This window comes from Oryctolagus cuniculus, chromosome 2, assembly GCF_051225735.1.
Source record: "Oryctolagus cuniculus isolate XC-2025 breed Fujian yellow rabbit chromosome 2, ASM5122573v1, whole genome shotgun sequence".
In the NCBI taxonomy this organism is placed as follows: domain Eukaryota; kingdom Metazoa; phylum Chordata; class Mammalia; order Lagomorpha; family Leporidae; genus Oryctolagus; species Oryctolagus cuniculus.
This window is the reverse complement of record NC_142868.1, coordinates 101,354,202-101,360,886: the sequence shown is the minus strand read 5'-3', so window position 1 is coordinate 101,360,886 and position 6,685 is coordinate 101,354,202.

The window sequence follows — 6,685 nt, the reverse complement described above, 5'->3', positions numbered from 1 at the left end:
ATGCCCATTATTTACTTAGTAGCAATTGTTAGGCCAGTAAGAAAAAAAGGAAGCTATGCAAGTTTCAACCTATACTAGGCGATTGGACTTATAGCTGAAGAATAATAATGACTGGGGCAGGTGCTGTTCCTCAATGTGTTAAATACCTGGCCTGCAGCACCAGCGTCTGATATGGGTGCCAGTTGTAGTCCCAGCTGTGGTACTTCCAATCCAGCTCCCTGCTAATGGGCCTGGGAAAGCGGCGGAAGATGGTCCAAGTACATGAGCGCCTATACCCTCATGGGAGACCAGAAGTTTCTGGTTCCTGGCTTCGGTCTGGCTCAGTCATGGCTCTTGCAACCATCTGGGGAGTGAACCAGAGGATGGAAGGTTTCTCTCCCTCTCCCACTCTCTGTCTCTCCTCCTCTCTCTTTATAACTCTGCCTTTCAAATAAAATAATAAATTTTAAAGAATAATAATGACTCTATAAGAGTAGTGCTTATTTAAGTTTGCAAGAAATCAAGAATTAAGATAGTGAGTATTACAGTCAGGTGATAAAAAGAACACATGTGCATGCCAGTGCTTTACTAGGCTGATTATAAATGAGCTTTTGTGTTAGCTTGGAGTGAAACATTGAAGGAATACAATTTTAGTTAGATTTTTAGGGATGAAATAAGTAAGGAAGTATAGAATAATCCTTAATGGGTTGCAACTCTTTGATGAAATGAATTTCCTCTATGCCTTTCCTCTAATTATGGAGAGGGTTTATTGGAAATCTCAAATTTGAGCTACTCAGACTCTGTATCCCATTTCTCTAGGGCCAGCTCAGCCCTTCATCCTGTCAAAGCAGATAAAACAGAACAGGTTGCAATTTGCTATAAAGGGGTCCTTGGGATGAAGCATTTTAATGTCTATAAAGAGTAGACAACACCTTCATTTTTAAAGACTCCCATGGAACATTTCAAATGGGATGGATATTTCTTGGTGCCTTTGCCAAAATTAATAGATTTGGGCTACGGAATTGGAGGAAAGCTAAGCATTTAGGCCTGCTTATCAATCATTAACATTTTACTAAGTTTATTTTAGCTGACTTGCCCTAAAACTATCACATATTTGAGTAAATAATACCTTGAAAAGAAAGTCCATTAATTTTTAGAACTGTGTCACTTCAACATAGGAAGAATACAGATTTACAAAAATATCATTTTAAAAATTAAGAATTATGTGTTATGGTCAAGATAATACATCAGATTGGTATAGTTTAACCATTGTTTTTAAAATTTTTGACTCAGTCTGAGATTGAATTGCCTTTATGATTTCAAATAGCTATTCCAGCCAAGAACCCTGATGAAGAGATGGCACAGAGTAACTGGAATATAATAAAGAGCCAAGTATGATTTTTTTGATTCTTCTCATGCTTTGAGAATAGGAATATCTTAAGACTTGATAAAATGGTGCAATTTTATATTTCCCATTTGACTACTTTAAAAGGTTCATTGTCTTTTAATTAAACTATAGGGGGAAGAGCAGAGATTAAAAGACATAGTTCTTAAAAGGGGATGGCTTTCAAGACACTCTGGCAAAAAGATCTCTGTGAGTGAGATCCCAGTGGAAAGAACAGGTCTTCAAAGAGGGAGGTGCCTTTCTCTGAAGGGAGGAGAGAACCTCCACTTTGACTATGACCGTGTCTAAACAAGATAAGAGTCGGAGAACTCAAGGGGCTTCCATAGCCTTGGAAACTCATAACTGGTGCATAGGGAGATTACTGATGCCATAAACAGGAGTGTCAATTGGTAAAGTCAACAACAGGAGTCACTGTGCACTTACTCCTCATGTAGGATCTCGGTCCTTAACGTGCTGTACACTGAGGCTTAATGCTATAACGAGTACTCAAACAGTATATTTCACTTTGTGTTTCTATGGGGGTGCAAACGACTGAAATCTTTACTTAATGTACACTAAACTGATCTTCTGTAAAAAAAAAAAAAAAAAAGAAAGAAATTTTCAATTCCCAACTTGACTCTCACTGGGATTAAACATGACAATAGGTCTGATCTGATTTCATCATCATTTTAAAAAAATCATCTATTATTTTTCACTTTATGTTTCTGTGTGGGAGCAAACTGTTGAAATACTTACTTAAGGTATACTAAGCTGATCTTCTGTATATTAAGATAATCGAAAATGAATCTTGATGTGAATGGAAGGGGAGAGGGAGTGGGAAAGGGGAGGGTTGTTGGTGGGAGGGACGGTATGGGGGGGGAAGCCATTGTAACCCATGAGTCGTACTTTGGAAATTTATATTCATTAAATAAAAGATAAAAAAAAAAAAAGAAAAAAAAAAAATAGAAAAAAAAAAAAAAGGGGATGGCTTTAACTGCAAGTTACATGAGTGACGACACCCCACTAAAACAAGATGCAGTGCAGCAACAAATATTTTTCCTTGAAGGCTCCTCTTTTCTGACTTTCGCAGTAATTTGGAGTTAATTGGTGCAGCTTCTCAATACAAGACTTTGTGTTTTATGTTCTTTGATTCTTTCTTCTATCTCTTCCCAGCTGCTCTTTTATCTTCCCTTTCATGTAGTGCAATACAGCTTAGGCAACTAGATGTAATAATGATGTAAACTAGTTTAGGTGAGAAACTTAGATCAGCATGCAGATAGCATAAAAACAGTGCACACTAACCATTGCCAATTTGTGTTTGCTTAGCCTTTGCTTGGACTGTGTACATGCTAAAACTATAGGTTCCCATAAAATCAATAGATAATGCTAGCAAAACTATTATCACTCTCTCTTCAGGAAATTGGCTAATGATAGAGAACCTCGTGAAGTTTGGTATTAAATAATTTTAAGACTTGCGAGAATCTTTCCTCTACTATCTTACATAACTGAATAGAAATGTAGAGGTATCAGGCAACAAAAGTGTGGCTATCAATGTAACTATAGAACTTCCCATCTTTATAATGTCACCTTAGGGTGGTACGGGATGGGGAATACCCAAGAGACTAAAGATTGGTTAAAAGTGAGTGAAAACTGGCAATAAGAAAATGCCTACTGAACATATGATTGGAGCCAATTTATGAAAATCTATGTTTTATAAGTGTTTTCCTACCATTATCTTTGCAAAAAAGATAATGAACTTAGAAATAAAAAAAAATAAAATAAAAAAAATAAAAAAAAAAGAAATAAAGTAATATTGGGTTGTAGTATTAGCAAGATAAATGAACTTTCATAAAATTACACAGGAAAATATGTACACATTATATACCTTATGCCATATCTAAGCTCTTTGTTTCATCCTTTGCTCAAATATTGCATATCCAGTGGGTAATATATGTATTTACATTTAGTTCAGAATTCATTACTTTTATTACTACTATGTAATAAAAATCAAGTCAAAGACACATTGCATACTGATTTCCAAACAGATGGTATATAGCTGGAAAATAGACTAAAGCTATAATAAAATGGGAAAAATGGGTTCATGAAATTAAAAGAAAGCTTAAAATACTCAGGGTATCAATGAGTAACAAAATATCATGTAGTAACTGTGGAGATGATGGCTTTATTTGAAGTGAGGGGAGGGAGGAGAAAGTTAGAAGGAGGCAAAAACACAATTGGGTCTAAAATTGAATTTCTCTGATAAGGCATTTCAGAAGCATCTTGTCTTATTTACTAAGCAGCAAAATAGTCATATGCACTTTAATAATCTTTATTTCACAGGATCGCATTGCCAGAGTAACAGAATTGTAAGCAGAGGAACAGCACCTTGCAGATCACAAAGGCAAATCTGTGGAAAGAAATTTCACTGAGTTTCTCTTTTTCTTGCCAGGGTAATAACGGCTCTTATTTTTCCTGCAGTATTTAATAATCTCACATAGACATTCTTTAACCTTTCCCTTTTTCATATCTGTTCAAACATGGACTATAGCATAAATCAGGAACTGTCAAGCTCAGTGGGCTAAGCAAAAAACAGATGTTATATCTTTAGCATTTTTATATAATTATTTTTATTGCTATTTTACCACTGTCTCCAACCCTTTCAACCTTATTGTTGTTTTCTTCTCTCCATAAACCAATCTGATGATAATATTCCAAGAAAGAGGGCTTAAGGTGGGAATTGGTATTCAGCTATATTAATCTGTGTTTATTAACTAAGCTTGCTTGCATGAAGATTTTAAGGAGGAGATGATTGCAACTGAGGCATTATTTTTAGAAGGAAGTAAATTGAATTATAGCAAGTGGACTAAAATGCATTTAGGCCAGAAATGCATTTACTGCAAAAATAATGATTTCTTTATACTCATGAACACACACTCAAATATACATACACAAGGGGGGAAGTTAGAACCAAAAGGAAGCAGAGATAGGTTCTTTCAGCTGTCCATAGGACACAGAATCTAATAAATTGGCCTTTTTAATATTAACAAAATGAAAGTTTCCAATGCTTTTATTTAAAGACAGTAAAAACTGGAGATAATACTATGCCTACTAAACATCTGATTGGGGCCAATTTATGAAAATCAATGGTTTATAAATGTTTTCCTACTACTATCTTTGCAAAAAGCTATAGCTTATAAAAGTGAATTTAGAAATAAAGTTATATTGGACAGTAGTATTAGCAAGATAAATAAATGAGTTTTCATGAAATTACACAGGAAAATATGTTTACATGATAAAGGTTTGACTTCCACCAAGAATTTTTTATTTTATTTTATTTTATTTTTTACTTTTATTTAATGAATATAAATTTCCAAAGTACGACTTATGGATTACAATGGCTTCCCCCCAATACCGTCCCTCCCACCCACAACCCTCCCCTTTCCCACTCCCTCTCCCCTTCCATTCACATCAAGATTCATTTTCGGTTATCTTAATACACAGGAGATCAGCTTAGTATACATTAAGTAAGGATTTCAACAGTTTGCTCCCACACAGAAACATAAAGTGGAAAATAATAGATGATTTTTTTAAAATGATGATGTAATCAGATCAGACCTATTGTCATGTTTAATCCCAGTGAGAGTCAAGTTGGGAATTGATAATTTCTTTTTTTTTTTTTTTTACAGAAGATCAGTTTAGTATGCATTAAGTAAAGATTTCAACAGTTTGCACCCCCATAGAAACACAAAGTGAAATATATTGTCTGAGTACTCGTTATAGCATTAAATCTCAATGCACAGCACATTAAGGACAGAGATCCTACATGAGGAGTAAGTGCACAGTGACTCCTGTTGTTGACTTTACCAATTGACACTCCTGTCTATGGCATCAGTAATCTCCCTATGCTCCAGTCATGAGTTTCCAAGGCTATGGAAGCCCTCGGAGTTCTCCGACTCTTATCTTGTTTAGACAAGGTCATAGTCAAAGTGGAGGTTCTCTCCTCCCTTCAGAGAAAGGTACCTCCTTCTTTGAAGACCTGTTCTTTCCACTGGGATCTCACTCACAGAGATCTTTTTGCCAGAATGTCTTGGCTTTCTATACCTGAAATAGACTCATGGGCTTTTCAGCCAGAACCAAATGCCTTTATGGCTGATTCTGAGGCCAGAGTGCTATTTAGGACATCTGCCATTCTATGAGTCTGCTGAGTATCTCACTTCCCATGTTGGATCACTCTCCCCTTTATTTATTCCATCGGTTAGTGTTAGCAGGTACTAGACTTGTTTATGTGCTCCCTTTGACTCTTAGTCCTTTCATTATGATCAATTGTGAACTGAAATTGATCACTTGGAATAGTGAGATGGCATTGGTACATGCCACCTTGATGGGATTAAATTGGAGTCCCCTGGTATGTTTCTAACTCTACCATTTGGGGCAAGTCAGCTTGAGCATGTCCCAAATTATACATCTCTTCCCTCTCTTATTCCCACTCTTATGTTTAACAGGGATCACATTTCAGTTAAATTTCAACACTTAAGAATAACTGTGTGATAATTACAGAATTAAACCAGTCATATTAAGTAGAACAGACAAAAAAACTACTAAGAGGGATAATGTATTAAGTTGTTCATTAACAGTCAGGGCTATGCTGATCAAGTCACCGTTTCCCATAGTGTCCATTTCACTTCAACAGGTTTCCTTTTTGGTGTTCAGTCAGTTGTCACCAATCAGGGAGAACATACGGTATTTGTCCCTTTGGGACTGGCTTATTTCACTCAGCATCATGTGTTCCAGATTCCTCCATTTTGTTGCAAATGACTGGATTTCATTGTTTCTTACTGCGGTATAGTATTCTAAAGAGTACATATCCCATAATTTCTTTATCCAGTCTACTGTTGATGGGCATTTAGGTTGGTTCCAGGTCTTAGCTATTGTGAATTGAGCTGCAATAAACATTAGGGTGCAGACCGCTTTTTTGTTTGCCAATTTAAATTCCTTTGGGTAAATTCCAAGGAGTGGGATGGCTGGGTCGAACAGTAGGGTTATCTTCAGGTTTCTGAGGAATCTCCAGACTGACTTCCATAGTGGCTTGACCAGTTTGCATTCCCACCAACAGTGGGTTAGTGTCCCTTTTTCCCCACATCCTCGCCAGCATCTGTTGTTGGTAGATTTCTGCATGTGAGCCATTCTAACCGGGGTGAGGTGAAACCTCATTGTGGTTTTGATTTGCATTTCCCTGATTGCTAGTGACCTTGAATATTTTTTCATGTGCCTGTTGGCCATTTTCCCACCAAGAATTTTAAGTCAATGCTACCTCTTAGTTTC